The sequence below is a fragment of the Hylobates moloch genome, unplaced genomic scaffold, assembly GCF_009828535.3.
Source record: "Hylobates moloch isolate HMO894 unplaced genomic scaffold, HMol_V3 SCAFFOLD_8, whole genome shotgun sequence".
Lineage (NCBI taxonomy): Eukaryota > Metazoa > Chordata > Mammalia > Primates > Hylobatidae > Hylobates > Hylobates moloch.
Window position 1 is genome coordinate 34,368,453 of NW_026652283.1, and position 20,074 is coordinate 34,388,526.

At 47.9% G+C, this 20,074-nt stretch overlaps 1 protein-coding gene across 4 annotated transcripts in view; it reads left to right on the forward strand.

The window, feature by feature from the left end:
• The first annotated feature begins 339 nt into the window (after positions 1–339).
• ZBTB8A (zinc finger and BTB domain containing 8A) overlaps positions 340–20,074 on the forward strand; it is a 72,502-nt gene continuing 52,767 nt past the window's right edge. For 2 of the 4 annotated variants that reach the window (XM_058443275.1, XM_032160089.2), the window contains exon 1: positions 17,038–17,265. The gene's annotated coding sequence lies outside the window, so the exon portion shown is untranslated. Of the gene's footprint in view, positions 461–14,169; positions 14,250–17,037; positions 17,266–17,991; positions 18,033–20,074 lie in introns of those variants that run through there. The other 2 variants (XM_058443276.1, XM_032160093.2) reach the window with 2 other exon arrangements.

The window sequence follows — 20,074 nt, forward strand, 5'->3', positions numbered from 1 at the left end:
ACTGCAACCTCTGCCTCCTGGGTTCAAGCAATTCTTCTGTCTCAGCCCACCACCAGGCCCGGCTAATTTTTGTATTTTTAGTACAGGCGGGGTTTCACCACATTGGCCAGGCTGGTCTCGAACTCCTGACCTCAGGCAATCCACCCGCCTCAGCCTCCCAAAGTGCGGGGATTACAGGCTTGAGCCACCGTGCCCGGCTTCAGTGCAACTTTCTTCTTCATCCTACAGTGCAGCTCCATGGGGAATGGTGCCCACCCTGCAGTGAGTTTGCTGGCACCCTGGTGGGTTGGCCACAGATCTTCCAGCCCACACCTGTGGTACCTCAGTGAACTTCACCATCCAGCAGGTTGCAGACGTATCCTCTCTGAAGAGGTCTAAATCTCAGTCTTGGTGGGGCATGGGAAAGGAAGTCCTCTTGGAAGTTTCTTCTTTGCTTGAGTACTCTCGTTCAACCTTAAAGGTAATAGCTGGTCCTGTTTTCTTTGCCATTTGCTACATTTGCTATTCCTGTTTGTTTATTTATTTATTTAAGAGAGGGTCTCACTCTGTCCCCCAGGCTGGAGTGCAGTAGTGCAATCATAGCTCATGGCAGCCTCAACCTCCCAGGCTCAGGTGACCCTCCTGCCTCAGCCTCCTGAGTAGCTGGAATTATAGGCATGCACCACCATGCCTGGCTAATTTGTTGGCCAGGCTGGTCTCAAACTCCTGGGCTCAAGTGATCCTCCCACATCGGCCTCCCAGAGTGCTGGGATTACAGGCATGAGCCAACATGCCTGGCTGTATTTCTGTTTTCTTTGGAGCCCTGTTTCCATTTTAGTAGAAAATTACCTGTGCTAGTCAATTTTGTGTGTCAACTTGGAGGGTGTTTTGATGAGATTAACATTTAAATCTGTGAGCTTTGGGTAAAGCAGATTGCCTTCCATAACATGGGTGGGATTCATCCAATCAGCTCAAGTCCCAAGTAGAACACAAACAGCAACCTTCCTGAGGGGATTCTCCAGCAGACTCTGTGGACTGGAACTGCACTGTCAGCTCTCCTATGTCTCCAGCCTGCCCACACTGCAGATTTGGATTTGTGAGCCTCCATAATCCCATGAGCCAATTCCTTATAAGAAATCTCTGTTGGCTGGGTGTGGTGGCTCATGCCTGTAATCCCAGCACTTTGGGAGGAGACGTGGGCAGATCACCTGAGCAGGAATTCGAGACCAGCCTGACCAACATGGTGAAACCTTGTCTCTACTAAAAATACAAAAATTAGCTGGACGTGGCGGTGGGCATCTGTAATCCCAGCTACTTGGGAGGCTGAGGCAGGAGAATCACTTGAACCCGGGAGGTGGAGGTTGCAGTGAGCCAAGATTGCACCATTGCATTCCAGCCTGGGTGACAAGAGTGAAACTCCGTCTCAAAAAAACAAAACAAAACAAACAAAAAAACTGTCTCCCCATCTTTTACTAGTTAATAATTCTTTTTTTCTAGGCCAGGCATGGTGGCTCACGCCTGTAATCCCAGCACTTTGGGAGGCTGAAGCGGGCAGATCACGAGGTCAAGAGATCGAGACAATCCTGGCCAACATGGTGAAACTCCGTCTCTACTAAAAATACAAAAATTAGCTGGGCTTGGTGGTGTGCACCTGTAGTCCCAGCTACTCGGGAGGCTGAGGCAGGATAATTGCTTGAACCCGGGAGGCGGAGGTTGCAGTGAGCTGAGATTGCATCACTGCACTCCAGCCTGGTGACTGAGCGAGACTCCGTCTCAAAAAAATAAAAATAATAATTCTTTTTTTATTCCCCCCCTTCCCCTGCCCCGAGACAGAGTCTCACTCTGTCGCCCAGGCTGGAGTGTAGTGTCACGATCTTGGCTCACTGCAACCTTCGCCTCCCGGGTTCAAGCAATTCTCTGTCTCAGCCTCCCAAGTAGCTGGGACTATAGCCATGTGCCATCACACCTGGCTAATTTTTGTATCTTCAGTAGAGACAGGGTTTCACCATGTTGGCCAGGCTGGTCTTGATCTCCTGACCTCTCAGGTGATCCACCTGCCTCGGCCTCCCAAAGTGCTGGAATTACAGGCGTGAGCCACCACAGCTGGCCTCTTTTTTTCTTTTTTCTTTCTTATTGAGACGGAGTCTTGTTGCCCAGGCTGGAGTGCAGTAGCATGATCTTGGCTCACTGCAACTACCACCTCCTGGGTTTTTTTTTTTTTTTTTGAGACAGTATCGCTGTCGCCCAGGCTGGAGTGCAGTGGCGCGATCTCGGCTCACTGCAGGCTCCGCCTCCCGGGTTCACGCCATTCTCCTGCCTCAGCCTCCCGAGTAGCTGGGACTACAGGAGCCCGCCATCTCGCCCGGCTAATTTTTTGTATTTTTAGTAGAGACGGGGTTTCACTGCGTTAGCCAGGATGGTCTCGATCTCCTGACCTCGTGATCCGCCCGCCTCGGCCTCCCAAAGTGCTGGGATTACAGGTGTGAGCCACCGCGCCCGGCCCACCTCCTGGGTTTAATTGATAATCCCACCTCAGCCTCCCGAGTAGTTGGGATTACAGGTGTCCACCACCACATCTGGCTAATGTAGTATAATTCTTTATATTAAGGTTTCTATGTTCAAATTCGTGGCATGGTTTATGTCTCTGGGCTGTACACTACTGACATCAGCAGTGGACTCGACACAGGGCACATACATGTAAGTGACGTCAGCAAACTAAGAGGAAATGCCTGTCCTCCATAGTTGAAGAAATGGACAGAGGAAAAGTCAAGAACATTTTTCATAAGAACAGTAGCGGAGATGTTTGTTTAGGGCCCTCCAGAAGCAGAGTGGAGGGATGCCGTAAGGCTTCCCAGGAGAGTTGATGTCTGAATTGAATCTTGAAGGAAAAATAGGAGTTTTCCTGGCCAGGCACGGTGGCTCACACCTGTAATCCCAGCACTTTGGGCTTCTGAGGCAGGCGGATCACCTGAGGTCCAGAGTTCCAGATCAACCTGGCCAACATGGTAAACCCCGTCTCTACTAAAAATCCAAAAATTAGCCAGGTGTGGTGGGACATGCCTGTAATCCCAGCTACTCAGGAGGCCGAGGCACAAGAATTGCTTCAACCTCGGAGGCGAAGGTTGCAGTGAGCCGAGATCGCGCCACTGCACTGCAGCCTGAGCAACAGAGCGAGACTCCATCTCAAAAAAAAAAAAAGAAAAAAAAAGCATAGAAAGATACAGTTAGAAAAAATAAGACATAGCATGTTTTTTGTTTTTGTTGTTTTGAGACGGAGTCTCCCTCTGTCACCCAGGCTGGAGTGCAGTGGCGCGATCTTAGGTCACCGCAACCTCTGCCTCCCAAGTTCAAGCAATTCTCCTGCCTCAACCTCCCGAGTAGCTGGGATTACAGATGCATGCCACCATGAGCACCTAATTTTTGTATTTTTAGTAGAGACGGGGTTTCGCCATGTTGGCCAGGCTGGTCTCGAACTCCTGACCTCAGGTGACCCACACGGCTCGACCTCCCAAAGTGCTAGGATTACAGGTGTGAGCTACCGCACGCGGCTGTGTGTGTGTGTGTGTGTGTGTGTGTGTGAGACGGTCTCCCTGTTGCCCAGGCTGGAGTGCAGTGGTGCGATCTCGGCTCACTGCAACCTCCGCCTCCCAGGTTCAAGCGATTCTCCTGCCTCAGCCTCCTGAGTAGCCGGGATTACAGGCATGCACCACCAAGCCCAGCTAATTTTTTTGTATTTTTAGTAGAGACAGGTTGGCCAGTCTGGTGTCGAATTCCTGACCTCAGGTGATCCGCCTGCCTCAGCCTCCCAAAGTGCTGGGATTACAGGCGTGAGCTACCATGCCCAGCCAACTCTGTCTCTTTAAAAAACAAAACAAAAAAAATACTAGGGCCGGGTGTGGTGGCAGGCACCTGTAATCCCAGCTACTTAGCAGGCTGAGGCAGGAGAATCACTTGAACCCAGGAGGCAGAGGTTGCAGTGAGCCGAGATAGCGCCATTGCACTCCAGCCTGGGTGACAAGAGCGAAACTCTGTCTTAAAAAAAAAAAAAAAAAAAAGATACATATTTAAGGGGATGGATATCCCAATTATCCTGATTCAATCTTTACATATTACATGAATATATCAAATTATCATATGTACATCTATTACATATCAATAAAAAAATAATAAAAGTGAAAAAAACAGAGCCAAGAAGAGGCTCCAGTTAAACTTAGAGAGGGAGAGGGAGTGAAGTCCAGGCTGCCAGCACTGACAGAGTAAAGTCAGGGCAGCACCGAGTCCTGCTGGGAGAATGGGGAAATTGTAAGCAGGTGGGCATTCACTGTCCGCCTCTCTTCCAAATACCCAAGGCTAAGGAATTACAAGCCAAGAGACTGCCTCATCCCAATGCTACTTCCTCTGAGGAGTTTAAAGGTAAAAGCTCAGAAGGGCCACCTGACCACAGTGAGGGCAAACAGGAGTGAGCCAGAGTGCTTTTGTGGTGCCTGGTGCTCCCTGCTCTGGGGCTACTCCCTCTCTCTCCTTAAATTCATCTTGACTACATTAGTCATCTTTGGTGAGGTAACAACCAACCTCAAAATCTCTTTAGCTTACAACAGAGGCCAGCAAATGTTTTCTGTAAAAGGTGAAACAGTAAATATCTTGGGCTCTGTGGGATGGACATATCGTCTCTGTTGCAACTACTCAGCTCTGCAGTTATAGCGTGAAAGCAGCCACAGACGATATATAAATGAATGCGAGTGGCTGTGTTCCAATAAAACTTTATTTATGAATACTAACAATTTGAATTTCATATAGTTTTAATATCTCAAAATATTCTTCTTTTGATTACTTTTCCACCCTTCAAAAATGCAAAAAAACACAAAGGCCAGGTGTGGTGGCTCATGCCTGTAATCCAAAATTTTGGGAGGCCTAGGCTGGAGGATTGCTCAAGCTCAGGACTTTGAGACTAGTCTGGGCAACATGGCAAAACCCCGTGTCTACAAAAAAATTTTAAAAATTAGCTGGGCATGGCGGCATGCACCTATATTCTCAGCTACTTGAGAGGCTGACGTGGGAAGACCGCTTGAGCCCAGCAGGTCGAGGCTGCAGTGAGCAGTGATTGCACGACTGCACTCCAGCCTGGGCAGTGGAGCGAGACCCTGTCTCACACATACACAAAAAGCAAACAAACATACAAAAAAAAAATTCTTAGCTTGCAGATCTTACAAAAACAGAGTAGACTGGGTTCAGCCCATGGACTATAATTTGGCAACCCTTGCTTTACAAAAACCATCTATTTCTTGCTCACATTACATGTTGGTGACTACAGGGCAGCTTCCGTGCGCACCCCATGACCCAGGCTGAGCTGCAAGAGCTGCCCCTACTTGGGTCATACTGTTTTGCAGCAGAGGGGAAGAACAAGATTGCTGGTGAAAATGCATCATGCCTCTTAAAGCTCCTGCCCAGAGCTGGCATGCTGTCACTGCTTACATTCCATTGGCCCAAGCAGGTCCCAAGGCCAAGCCAGACACTGGGGCAGGGAATTGTACTCTGCCTACGGAGAGTCATTGAAAGTCACATAGCAATGGGTGGAAATGTATAATCCTCTTGGGATGAAGGAGGGAACATTTGGAAAGACTAATAAGACTAATACAGTAAAACATCCTGAATAACACCTTCTCCCAACACACATTAGGACAATACTAGTCAAAGTGTGGTCCAAGGAATGATGTACCTAGTCTATGGTGAGTACGGAAGACGAGAGCAAGCATTAAAAGTTTTACAGCAATTTGATATTGCTGCAATAAATAGGCCCACAAGAGATTGGGAACAAAAATAATCTGGCTCTTTACCACAGAAACGCCGCATTAGCAGACAGAGTAGCCAATACTCCAGGGAACATGACTTTACAGGACAAAATACAACCACCATGAGAAAAAGAGTAAGCTGGCCAGGCACGGTGGCTCACGCTTGTAAACCCACCATTTTGGGAGGCTGAGGTGGGGGATCACTTGAGGCCAGAAGTACAAGACCAACCTGGGTAACAAAACAAGACCCTGTCTCTACAAAAAATAAAAATAGGCCAGGTAAGGTGTCTCATGCCTATAATCCCAGCACTTTGGGAGGCTGAGGCGGGAGGATGGCTTGAGCTCAGGAGTTAGACAGCAGCCTGGGCAACAACATGAGACCTTGTCTCTATTTAAAAAAAAAGGCTGGGCGCGGTGGCTCACGCCTGTAATCCCAGCACTTTGGGAGGCCGAGGCGGGCGGATCACGAGGTCAGGAAATCAAGACCATCCTGGCTAACATGGTGAAACCCCATCTCTACTAAAAATACAAAAACGTTGGCCAGGCGCGGTGGCTCACGCTTGTAATCCCAGCACTTTGGGAGGCCGAGGCGGGCGGATCACGAGGTCAGGAGATCGAGACCACGGTGAAACCCCGTCTCTACTAAAAATACAAAAAAATTAGCCGGGCATGGTGGCGGGCACCTGTAGTCCCAGCTACTCGGAGAGGCTGAGGCAGGAGAATGGCGTGAACCTGGGAGGCGGAGCTTGCAGTGAGCCGAGATTGCGCCACTGCACTCCAGCCTGGGCAACAGAGCGAGACTCCATCTCAAGTGTTGGCGGGCGCCTGTAGTCCCAGCTACTCAGGAGGCTGAGGCAGGAGAATGGCGTGAACCTGGGAGGCAGAGCTGACAGTGAGCCGAGATAGCGCCACTGCACTCCAGCTGGGGTGACAGAGCGAGACTCCATCTCAAAAAAAAAAAAAAAAATTAGCCAGGAGTGGTGGTGCATGCCTGTGGTCCCAGCTACACAGGAGGCTGAGGCAGTAGGATCGCTTGAGCCTGGGAGGTCAAGGCTGCAGTGAGCCATAATCTCACTACTGCACTCCAGGCCAGATGACAGAGCTAGACCATGTCTCAAAAAAAAAAAAAAAAAAAAAAGGGTAAGCTAAATTACATGTACACATACACACAGTGTATAGTGTAGTATATTATTATTATATACATAGATATATAATCTAAGAATTATTAGGATAGAAGGATCAAAAATTTAAAATAAGAATGATATACTTAGACAGGCATGACGGCTCACACCTGTAATTCCAGCACTTTGGGATGCTGAGGTGAGCAGATCACCTGAGGTCAGGAGTTCCAGACTAGCCTGGCCAATATAGTGAAACCCCAACTCTACTAAAAATACAAAAATTAGCCATGTGTGGTGGCGGGCACCTGTAATCCCATCTACTCGGGAGGCTGAGGCAGGAGAATCGCCTGAACCCAGGAGGTGGAGGCTGCAGTGTGCCAAGATTGTGCTACTGCACTCCAGCCTAGGTGACAGAGCAAGATTCTGTCTCAAAAAAAAAAAGGAAAAATACATTCATAATAAGTAATACTAATATTGGAGGAGATGGAGAAGAGACATGAAGATATGCAGTATATTCTTTTTTTTTTTTTTTTTCAGATGGAGTTTCGTTTTTGTTGCCCAGGCTGGAGTGCAATGATGCGATCTTGGCTCACAGCAACCTTCACCTCCCGGATTCAAGCAATTCTCCTGCCTCAGCCTCCCAAGTAGCTGAGATTACAGGCATGAGCCACCACACCTGGCTAATGTTTGTTTTTTTTGTTTGTTTGTTTTTGAGACGGAGTCTCACTCTTTCGCCCAGGCCAGACTGTAGTGGCACTATCTCGGCTCACTACAAGCTCTGCCTCCTGGGTTCACGCCATTCTCCTGCCTCAGCCTCCCGAGTAGCTAGGACTACAGGCGCCCGCCACCACGCCCGGCTAATTTTTTGTATTTTTAGTAGAGACAAGGTTTCACCATGTTAGCCAGGATGGTCTCAATCTCCTGACCTCGTGATCCGCCTGCCTCGGCCTCCCAAAGTGCTGGGATTACAAGCATGAGCCACCGCGCCCGGCCTAATTTTTGTATTTTTAGTAGAGATAGGGTTTTACCGTGTTAGCCAGGCTGGTCTTGAACTCCTGACCTCAGGTGATCCACCCGCCTCAGCCTCCCAAAGTGCTGGGATTACAGGTGTGAACCACTGTGCACAGCCTTAAGTATATTCTTACTAAGGGGAAGAAATAAATATCAATGCATTTGTTATATCCAGAAAGGCAAAAACCATGAGTATAAGTAACAAAGGCAACCACGATGAACAAAATATAAACGTATAGCAGAAGAAAATCTAGCCAGTGGACTACAAGGAAGAACAACATAAAAGCAATAAAAGTTGAACCAATAGAAAATACAAAAGAGGCCAGGTGCGGTGGCTCACGCCTGTAATCCCAGCACTTTGGGAGGCCGAGGCGGGCAGATCACGAGGTCAGGAGATCGAGACCATCCTGGCTAACATGGTGAAACCCCGTCACTACTAAAAACACAAAAAATTAGCCGGGTATGGTGGTGGGCGCCTGTAGTCCCAGCTACTCAGGAGGCTGAGGCAGAAGAATGGTGTGAACCTGGGAGGCGGAGCTTGCCGTGAGCCGAGATAGCACCACCACACTCCAGTCTGGGTGAAAGAGCGAGACTCTGTCTCAAAAAAACAAAAAACAAAAAACAAAACAAAAAAACACAAAAGAACAGGTCAGAAGTAAATTTAAAATTAATTGTAAATACAATAATACAATTGGGTTAAATTTACAACTAAAAAGCAGAGCCTCTCAGATTTTTTTTTTTTTTTTGAGATAGGGGCTCACTCTGTTGCCCAGGCTGGAATGCAGTGGTGTAGTCATGGCTCACTGTAGCCTTGACTTCCTGGGCTCAAGCAATCCTCCAATCTCAGCCTTCCAAGTAGCTGGGATCACAGGCATGCACCACCATACCCAGCTAATTTTTTAATTTTTTTGTAGAGACAGGGTCTCCCTATGTTGCCCAGGCGGGTCTTGAACTCCTAGGCTCAAGCAATCCTCCTGCTTGAGCCTCCCAGAGTGTTGGGATTACAGGCATGAACCACTGTGCCCAGCTTAGAACAGATTTTTTAAAATTCCAACAATATGATTTATCAAAAGATATATTTAAAACAAAAAGAAATAGAAAAGATGAAAACAGAAGGATAAAAAATATATAACAGGTAAATATAAAAAACAATCCAGGCCAGGCACAATGGTTCACACCTGTAATCCCAGCACTTTGGGAGGCCAGGGCAGGAGGATCACTTGAGGCTAGGAGTTCAAGATCAGCCTAGGCATCATGGTGAGACCCTCTGTATTAAAAAAAAAAAAAAAACAAGACTGGCTCACACCTGTAATCCCAGCACTTTGGGAGGCAAAGGTGGATGGAACAACTGAGGTCAGGAGTTCAAGACCAGCCTGGCCAACATGGTGAAACGCTGTCTCTACTAAAAATACAAAAATTAGCCAGGCTTGGTGGCACGTGCCTGTAATCCCAGGTACTTGGGAGGCTGAGGCCGGAAAATCACTTGAACCTGGGAGGCAGAGGTTGCAGTGAGCTGAGATCGCGCCATTGCACTCCAGCCTGGGCAACAAGTGCGAAACTCTGTCTCAAATAAATAAAGTAAAATAAAATAGACATCAATCCTCAAAGTGGGGGGAAACGCAGGCACAAAAGCAGCACTGGTCCATAGCAATTCTGAAATACAACTGGGCAAGTGTTGGAAATCCTTGATTACGATCCAGGGCCTGGGCCGGGTGCGGTGGCTCACGCCTGTAATCCCAGCACTTTGGGAGGCCAAGGCGGGTGGATCACCTGAGGTCGGGAGTTTGAGACCAGCCCGACCAACACGGAGAAACCCCGTCTCTACCAAAAATACAAAATTAGCCGGGTGTGGTGGCTAATCCCAGCTACTCGAGAGGCTGAGGCAGGACAATCGCTTGAATCCCCACGCCATTGCACTGAAGACTGGGCAACAAGAGTAAAACTCCGTCTTAAAAAAAAAAACAAACAAAAAAAAACAAAAAAAACCAAGGGCCTGGGAATAATTATTCCTGACTTTTGGTTCTACCTTCTGAGCTCTTATTTCTGCCCTCTGAATCACCCTTCCTTTTGCACGAAAGGTGGCCCATATTTTAGATCACCTGAGGCAGGAGTTTGAGACCAGCCTGACCAACATAGAGAAACTCCATCTCTACTAAAAATACAAAACAACCGGGCGTGGTGGCGGGTGCCTGTAATCCCAGCTACTCAGGAGGCTGAGGCAGGAGAATAGCTTGAACCCAGGAGGCAGAGATTGCGATGAGCCGAGATCACGCCATTGCACTCCAGCCTGGGCAACAAGAGGGAAACTGTGTCTCAAATTAAAAAAAAAAAAAAAGAAAGAAAGGTGGCCCATATTTACAGTTGTGCAGTTTTCACAGATTGTATCCTGCCAGAATTTTTGGGGTCCATTTTCTATCATTTTGTACTGCCTCTGGCCATTTCAGTCCAACCTGACACTAGTCTGAACACTTTCTTTATTGTTATTTCATTTATTTATTTGTTTGTTTGTTTGAGACAGGGTCTCTGTCACCCAAGCTGGCATGCAGTGGTGTGATCACGGTTCACTGCAGCCGTGACCTCCTGCCTCAGCCTCTGGAGTAGCTGGGACCACAGGTGCATGCCACCATGCCTGGCTAATTGTTCTTTATTTTTTATTTTTTGTAGAGATGGGGTCTCACTATGTTACTCAGGCTGGTCTGGACCTCTTGGACTCAAGTGATCCTCCTGCCTTGGCCTCCCAAAGTGCTGGGATTACAGGCACGAGCCACCGTGCCCAGCTCTGAACATTCTCTTTGAAATATAGTAGGTGTTGGGCCAGGCGCGGTGGCTCACGCTTGTAATCCCAGCACTTTGGGAGGTCGAGGCAGGCAGATCACGAGGTCAGGAGATTGAGACCACGGTGAAACCCCGTCTCTACTAAAAATACAAAAAATTAGCCAGGCGTGGTGGCGGACACCTGTAGTCCCAGCTACTCGGAGAGGCTGAGGCAGGAGAATGGCGTGAACCCGGGAGGCGGAGGTTGCAGTGAGCCGAGATTGCACCACTGCACTCCTGCCTGGGCGACAGAGCGAGACTCCGTCTCAAAAAAAAAGAAAAGAAATATAGTAGGTGTCTTGTGAATCTTCTTGGGGTTCACTCCATTAGACAAAAGACACCCCCAAAAATCTCTTCAAGATAAGCTCTTCTCTATCTTGGGCCTCTGCTGAGGAACAGCCCTTAAGCTTGCCTGGCTCAAGCCTGAAGCCTCCTGAGCAGCTGGGACTACAGGCATGAGCCACCAGGTCCCGTTAATTTTGTTTGTTTGTTTGTTTTTGTAAAGACAGGGCCTCACCATGTTGCTCAGGCTAGTCTCGAACTCCTGGCCTCAAGCAATCTGCCTGCCTCGGCCTCCCAAAGTACTGAGATTGCAGGCGTGAGCCACTGTGCCCAGCCCCCTTAAGCTTCTTAGAAGTTCTACTGTTTGATTGAGAGGATCTATAAGTCACATGCTTACATTCTTTATTTTTATTTTTATTTATTTATTTAAAATTTTAAATTTTTTTGTGGAGATGAGGTCTCACTATGTTGCCTAGGCTGGTATCAAACTCCCAGACTCAAGCAATCCTCCCACCTCAGCCTCCCAAAGTGTGGAATTACAGGTGTGAGTCACCACACCCAGTCCCTTAAATTCTTCAGAGAACTTTTTGCCTAACTGAACGGTATTCTAAAGTACCATCTATGATCTTTCTGAAAACTTAACGAAGGATCTTACAGCCACATCCTTGACTTCATCTTTAGACTTGTTTTGCGGACATTACTCTGAATTTAAACTTTGCTCAGAAGTCATTTCTTAATCGTATCATCATTTGCCACCTTAAGAGCCTGGGAATTTTCCAAGCCAGCAAACTTTGGCTTCCTTTTGTCTAACAGTCCTTCCTTTAGCTTATCTCTCTCCTCTCACATTTTACTACTAGCAACAAGGAGAAACCACCTGTTTCCTTCAGCACTCTGGGAGGAAGCTTTGTAGCTAGATCACCAAGTTCAACTTCCTTAGCTAGATCACCAAGTTCAAATATTTTCTACTTTTCACCTTATTGCAGACAACTGTGTTGCTTCCCCCCGCCTCCACTCCCAACCAATACCTATCAAGGACTCTCTTTCCTCCAGTTTTCCATAAGATTTGTAGATTTTTCTGTAAGCCCTCACTTGCATCTTCCTCAAAGACCATTAGAAGTTGTCTTTTTTTTTTTTTTTTAAACGGAGTCTCTGTCACCACAGCTGGAGTGTAATGGCACAATCTCAGCTCCCTGCAACCTCCGCCTCCTGGGTTCAGGTGATTCTCTGGCCTCAGCCTCCCAAGTACCTAGGATTACAGGCATCTGCCACCATGCCCGGCTAATTTTTGTATTTTTGGTAGAGATGGGGTTTCACCATGTTGGCCAGGCTGGTCTTGAACTCCTGACCTCAAGTGATCCACCCACCTTGGCCTCCCAAAGTGCTGGGATTATAGGCATGAGCCACTGCACCCGGCAGAAGTTGTCAATTTTTTTAGATTCTTCAAGCTTTCACTAACACCTCAAAGCCCTTCCACCCACTGTCTAGTTCCAAAGTCACATTTTCAGGTTTTTGTTATGGCAACACTTCTAGGTACCATAATCTGTATTAAGTGGTCTATTGCTGTATAATAAATTACTAGCCGGGCTTGGTGGCTCACACCTGCAATCCCAGCACTTCAGGAGGCTGGGGTGGGAGGATCGCTTGAGCCTAGGAGTTTGGGACCAGCCTGAGCAACATAGGGAGATCCCCATCTCTACATAAAATTAAAAAATTAGGCATGGTGGTGTGCACCTGTAGTCCCAGCTACTTGGGAGGCTGAGGCAGGAAGATTGCTTGACCCTAGGAGGTCAAGGCTGCAGTGAGCCATGTTCATGCCATTGCACTCCAGCCTGAGCAACAGCTATCTCAAACAAATAAACAAACAAAAAATTCCTTTACACGTATCCCCTTCTAGCTACCATCGTCTCTTTGCCTGTAATAATTCTAAAGCAACCCCAAACTCTGTGACATTCTTTCCATTAGACATAGCAACTATGTCCCCCTTCTGCTTGAATCTTAGTAGGCTGGGACAACTTCCATAGATAGGCAGAAAAAGTCATGCAGCTCCCTCCTACCTGTCTTGGACACACTCTCTCAGAACCCAGCTGCCATGCTGCAGGAAGCCCCAGCCCCACAGAGAGGTCATGGGTAGGTGCTCTGGATGACAATCTCAGCTGAGCCAACTTTCGAGTGATCCCAGCCGAGGGGCCAAACCTTTGAGCGAAGAAACCTGCAGATGATTCCAGTTCCTAGTAGTTCAAGTCACCCCCAGTCATTTAAGTCTTCCCAGCTAAGGCTCCAGACAACAGGAAAAAAAAAACAAGCCACCCCTGCTGTGACCTGACCCATAGAATCCAGGAGCACAATAAAATAGCTTCGGTTTTCTACTACTAAATAAGTTTGGTTTGGTTTATTACACAGTAAAAATAATGGAACATCCCCTTTATAAACCAGTTTCTGAGAGGAACTGTCTGTTCTCATCATCTCTATTCCTTCATCCTCCACTTACTCCTCTAATCTGGATATCCACCCCATCTTTCAAGCTTAATCATGTTCTCTAAAGTCAATGATCTACAACTTGTTAAATGTAATGGACATTTTCTTTCAGATTTATTCTCTTAGCAATATTTAGCACTACTGCCCAATTCTTCCTTTTTTCCTTATTTTTATAGTTGAGTTCTCGCTCTGTCACCCAGGCTGCAGTGCGGTGATGCCATCATGGCTCACTGCAGCCTAAAGCTCTTGGACTCAAGCAATCCTCCCACCTCAGCCTCCTAAGTAGCTAAGACTACAGGCACAAACAACCAAGCCCAGCTAATTTATTTTATTTTTTTGTAGAGATCAGGTCTCGTTATGTTGCCCAGGCTAGTCTGGAACTCCTGGCCTCAAGCCAACCTCCTGCCTCAGCCTCCCAAAGTGCTGGCATTACAGGAATGAGCCACTGTGTCTGGACTTTTCTTTTAGTTTTTATGCCACCACATTATCCCAGGTCTCTTCCTTCCGCTCCAGTCTTCTCACACTCATTTGCAATTTCACCTTCCTCTAACCATCCACTAGATGAGGAAGTAGCTCGGTGTTTGGTCCTAAGCCTTCTTTTCTTCTCATTTTATATTCTCTCTCTATCCACATCCATGGTTTTAATTCCCATCCCACCTATATGACTTTGATGATAAAATTTTTTTTTTTTTTTTCAGACGGAGTCTCACTCTATCACCCAGGCCGGAGTACAGTGGCATGATCTCAGCTCTCTGCAACCTCCACCTCCTGGGTTCAAGTAGGAATTTTTTTTTTTAATTTAAAAATTTTTTAAATTCTAGCCTTCTAGTCCTTTCTCTCTCAGTGAACAGAACCACCATCTGTCCAGTCCCAAAAGGCTGGTAGTTGTCTTTGACTCTTCCTTCTCCCTCATTTCCCAGAGTCAACCTATTATCTCTAATATTTAACTCTCCACCTCACTTGATCTCCCCACTTCTATCTACCTCCACTCTGGTTCAAGATTCTACCATCTCTTAGCTGGGCCACTGTGATCCACTCTTCCTTCCCTCTAATTTATCTTCCACAGTCATCTTTTCAAAATGCTTACCTCATCATAGCACACACACCCCATGCAGCTTAAAACACATTAATGGCTCCCAAAGTTCTTCACCTGGCCCCATAAGGCCCTGATGGTCTGACCCCTGCCTCCCTCTCCTATCTTATCTCTTGTCTCTCCCCCTCACGCTGCACTCCAGTCTCATCAGCCTTTTGGGCTATATTCCCATCTGCCAAGCACCATTTTGCCCCTTCTATCTGGAATGCTCCTGACCACTCACACGCTTGCCTGTTAATTCCTACTGCAGATTTCCAGTCAAGATAACCTCCTTGAGGAAGCCCTCCTTACACAAACCCTCTCCCTCATGAGACGGGTCCCCACTTCATCAATATTCTCATCACACGACATACCTTTCCTTCAGACTTATCCAATTTTCAAATTATACATTTATTTGATTACCATCTGTCTCCCCCACTAGACTGCAAATCCCATAAAAGTAGGGACTTGCTGAATTTTTTGCTCACCACTGCATTCCAAGAGCCTAGAGCAAAAACTTTACCCTTAGCAGGCGCTGTTAAAATTGGAATGGGGCCAGGTGCAGTAGCTCATGCCTGTAATCCCAGCACTTTGGGAGGCCAATGCGGGCGGATCATGAGGTCGGGAGTTCAAGACCAGCCTAGCAACCTGGTGAAACCCCGTCCCTACTAAAAATACAAAAATTAGCCGGGTGTGGTGGCAAGCACCTGTAATCCCAGCTACTCCGGAGGCTGTGGCAGAGAATTGCTTGAACCCGGGAGGCAGAGGCTGCAGTGAGCCGAGATCGCATCAATGCACTCCAGCCTGGGTGACAGAGCAAGACTCCGTCTCCAAAAAAAAAAAAAAAAATTGGAATGGATTAATGGATTATCTTCCTCAAGATTTGAACTGAATAGGTGGAAACAGGGATGGGGGTTGGGTGGGGTGGGAGACAGAGTTTAAGGGACTAGCATTGGTTAATGGTGGAGCTCTAGCATACAGAAACGAGCTCCCAACGCTAGGAGAATGAAGGTGAGGGACAAAACTCTCATTACCTCTTCCTTGCAACAAAGAGGTTATTTTGTTTGTTTGTTTGTTGTTTGTTTTTGTTTTTCTGAGATGGAGTCTTGCTCTGTCACCCAGGCTGGAGTGCGGTGGCACGATCTTGGCTCACTGCAACCTCCACCTCCTGGGTTCAAGCCATTCTCCTGGTTCAGCTGCCCCAGTAGCTGGGATTACAGGCATGCACCACCATGCCCAGCTAATTTTTGTATTTTTAGTAGAGACGGGGTTTCACCATGTTGGCCAGGCTGGTCTCGAACTCCTGACCTCGTGATCCACCCACCTCAGCCTCCCAAAGTGCTGAGATTACAGGTGTGAGCCACCACGGCCGGCCTCAACAAAGAGTTTATCACCAACCTGATGTGCTCTCTTGAGGAATATGTTTGTGGAACTCTTTTGCATGTTTTAATTAACTACGGCTAAAATAAAACCTTTGGCTATAACCATGTCCAGGTCTTTCTGGGGGAATTCTCAATGGGGGCGCTAGCAGAGTAATCTGAGTACATCCAACACACCTGACACCTAATGGTTTTCAAATGTTTCTACTTACCTGTTCAGAAGGTGAGGAAATGCAACTAAATAGCAAAGCACCTCTGCAGTGACACAGAAGTGACATTAAGAGACAATTGTGAATACCTTGTATCCTCAAAATGCATAGCTAATTATTCCTGAAATCAAAGTTACAAACTGTCCAATATGAATGATTTTGAACAGGAGAGGAATCCATTAAAAGCTAAACGCAAGTTTTGATAATTTGAACATTTTCCCTCCAGTTTTACTATAACACAGTACTTTTCAGTACCTGACCCCAGCATAAGGAACTAGAAAACTAATTTATAGAACTAATGCTTCTATAGTAACAGTGAAAATCCATTGATTTACTATTTTAGCAAATGTATAACCTGATATCTGTACTCTAAATATTAGAGACGTAAATTTGTCAGAGGAAGCTTGGTGTACGATGAATGTTTGCATTGGAAAAGACGGAACTTGCTGTTTTTACTAATTTTATATTTCTCTGGACTTAACTAAGAATTATGTTCTCTTATCTCAGCCCCTCTGGGTTTTCCTCTGCAAATGAAATGCTTCTGACCTGCACAGGTTCAGAAAAGGTTATCCTCAACTAAAATAACTGCTTCAGTACAAGGGAAAATTCTGTGGAAATCTTTTGCATTTGACGTTGCTAAACTTAAGTATAATAATGTCACATGTACTTATACAGTAATTGTGGGCACGCCTAAGTCCCTCCCTCTTTCCTAAACCAAATTCCCCAGATCCTAGAAATCCAGCCCTTCTGCCCTCCGGAGGCGCCTTTCCCAACGTAAAGTACAATTTTAAATTTCAGTTCCTGACTAAAATCATGATCCGCAGTCAACTGCTAGAGAATCTGGGCACCCCGGTGCCTCTGGAGCGTGCAGCGGGTGTGGGCAAGGGCAGGGGGAGTGGGCGAAGCTGCTGGTTGGTGCCTGAAATCTGTGCGTTGCCCCTTTAATTGTGTCCCCAGCCCTCGGGCGTTTCTGTCCAACGCCCACGTCAGCAAATACCTTTTGTTTCTCTCACGTTGGGGCTACTTGTTTTAGGGCGCAAAGGAACGGCCTCGAAAGGGGGTCCTTCCCCAGCCGAGAACCAGGAATCTTCCCTCGGCCCGCGCGCGAGACCGGCCGGTGCGCCACGGCCCGCGGTAAGTGGCTGCGCGCGGCGCCGGCGGAGGGCGGGCGGGCGGGCGTCGGGGCTGCCCGGGACCCGCCGCGTGTCGGGGTTTGAGCCTGCAGGGTGTGGGATGGGCCCCCGGGGCCTCCCCAGAGTCCCCGGGCCGGAAGGGGGGCCGAGGGAGCAGGGCCTTGCAGCCGGCAGTGGGAGGGGGGGGGCCGGTCCGGGTGTGGGGGCCGCAGAGGGGGGGGGTGGGGCCAACCGGGGTGGGGGGGTTGGTGGGACCAGTCCGCCGCCCCCGGCCGCCGCCTCTTCCTGCGCGCCCGGGAGGGGCTGCGGGACAATGGCCGCGCCGTCGCCGCCCGCGCCCGCCTCGCCGCCCGGCCCGGCCCGGGGAAAGGCGGGAAGGCGCACGGAGCCTCCTGGCGGCGGCGACAGGAAGGCGGCGGGGACGGCGCCGGGCGTGTCTGGAGCCGTCGGGCGCCGCGGACTCCGGAGGGGCTCGGGCTGCGCGGAGCAAAGACGGGCGGTCGCCGCGGGGGCGCGCGGGGAGGGCAGGGCCGGGCCGGGGCCGGAGTCTCTGCGGGCGCGGCCAGGGGCGCTGCCGGGGAACCTGGCTCCCAGGGCAGTAGCACGAGTTTCTCGGTGCAGCCTCCATCCTTGGTTTTATGTCAAGATGCGACATCTGGGCTTAGAACCGAGGGCGAACTCGCCGCGCCTAACCAATGTTGAGCTCAACTATTTGTTTCTGGACGGAACGTTACGTGCTCGTCTCTACCCGTGCGGACCGCCTCTTTTGTGAGTTAGCGGCTTGTTCCCTTCCCCTTCAGATGCGCCTATTTATCGCTGATTGTTCAATGGCCCTACTCCAGATTATTCTAAGACGCGTTTGGAAGCGGTAGATTCACACACACGTGGTGGGCTTCTAATCACACAAGTCAGTGTCACCTCTATGCTTGATAAACCTTTATAGTTGCACAACTTTAAATGGAGTGCTTTGCACCTATATGAATGATTTCACTTAATTTCACATAAAACCACCACCTAGTCAGGCTGACGGTAATTCCACTTTGCAGATGAGGGAGCACGCATGAAGCATGGCGTTTCACCTCTAGGCTAGGGTGACCATAGCCGCCCAGGGCCTCCCGTTCCCGCCCTGCCTTCCCTCCTAAGGCACCTCCAGAGGAGTCTTTAGAAGGGCCAGTCTTAGCGCTTCCCTGCTCTAAAAACCTTAACTGATCTTTTTCAAGAAAGCCTCCAAAATCCTCAGCAAGCTTCTGCTCCAGTCTTATCTCCTCCATGCCTCAGGTATGGATGCGTTTGTAGACTGGAGCAAGAGCCCCTCACTGATAAGCAGGGATCAGATGTCTTTATTCCTGGGAACCTCTCTGGCCACACAAGTGGCAACTGGGAAGTGAGAATCTGGCTTAGGGCCCTTGACCAAATGGGTGTCTGGGTGGATTGTGCTCTAAAATGTCAGCAGGAGGCATAATGAGTAGGGACTCCAGGAAGGAGGCCACGCCACTAACCCTTATCTCCTAGCCCTGAAATCACCATCTTTGCTGTTGATAATGATTTGGGGCCATCAAAAACTTTGTAAGATAGAGTAATATTGATTCATCATATGTCATTTAAATCTAATTTTTAGATAAAACTATGTCTAACAGACTTAACTCAGTGACACAATGAGATGTTAATCATATTTAAAGGATTTGATGTGCTTGATTCCCTTGAATGAAGCTTTTGTCACTTTTCTGCTCAAAATTGATGAATGGCTCCCCATCTTACACAGTGTAAAAGCCAAAAGCTCCATAATAGTCTATGCAGCCTTACAAGCACCTGGTCTCACCATGTCCCACTTCTCTTATGATCTGCTTTCCTTTTCTGACTCCATATCCCATTGCTTTCCCCATGCCTCCTTGCCTGCTCACCTCAGGGCCTTTGCACTTGCTGTTCCCTTTGCCTGAAATACTCTTCCCCCAGACACCCACATGACTCTTACTTCCTTTGGACTTTACCCAAATGCCATCTTCTCAATGAGGCTTTCCCCAACTATAGTTTTGATTCTCAAGTGTTTTTATTAATTCTAAATCTTTGCTGTCTCAGGCCATTTGTGCAGCTATAAAAATACTTTGGGACTGGGTAATTATAAAGAACAGAAATTTATTTCTCACACTTCTGGAGGCTGGGAAGTCCAGGCAGTTTGGTGTCCAGTGAGGGCTGCTCTTTGCTTCCAAGATGGCACCGTGTTGCTGCATCCTCTGGATGGGAGGACTGCCGTGTCCTCACGTGGCAGAAGGGATGGAAGGGCAAAAGGGGCCAAACTCACTCCCTCAGGTCCTTTTATAAGGGCACTAATTCCATCCATGAAGGCAGAGTCTTTGTGGCCCAATCACCTCCTAAAGGTGATACTGTTGCAATGGGGATGAAGTTTCAACATGAATTTTGGAGGGGACACAAATGTTCAAACCATAGCTCTTAAATGTTTTTAATACAGACGATCACTGACTTGCAATGGCTTGACTTATGATTTTTTGACTTTACAGTGGGTTTAATGGAGTATTAAATGCATTTTAAACTTACAATGTTTTCAACTTAAAATAGGTTTATTGGGATGTAACCCCATCGTTAAGTTGAGGAGCATCTGTACTTCATTCTAAATCTTCCAAAGCTAAAGGATCATTTATCCATCAAGGAATACAATTACCACTCTAGTTAGCTGAAGTTCTTTATGTCTCAGGAACGTTTGCCAAGCAGGCTAGCAAGATTAGTTTTGCTGACCCTGGTGGGGCACATTAAATTTTAGATTAATGACTATATATCTTAAAAGAGTTGCTCTT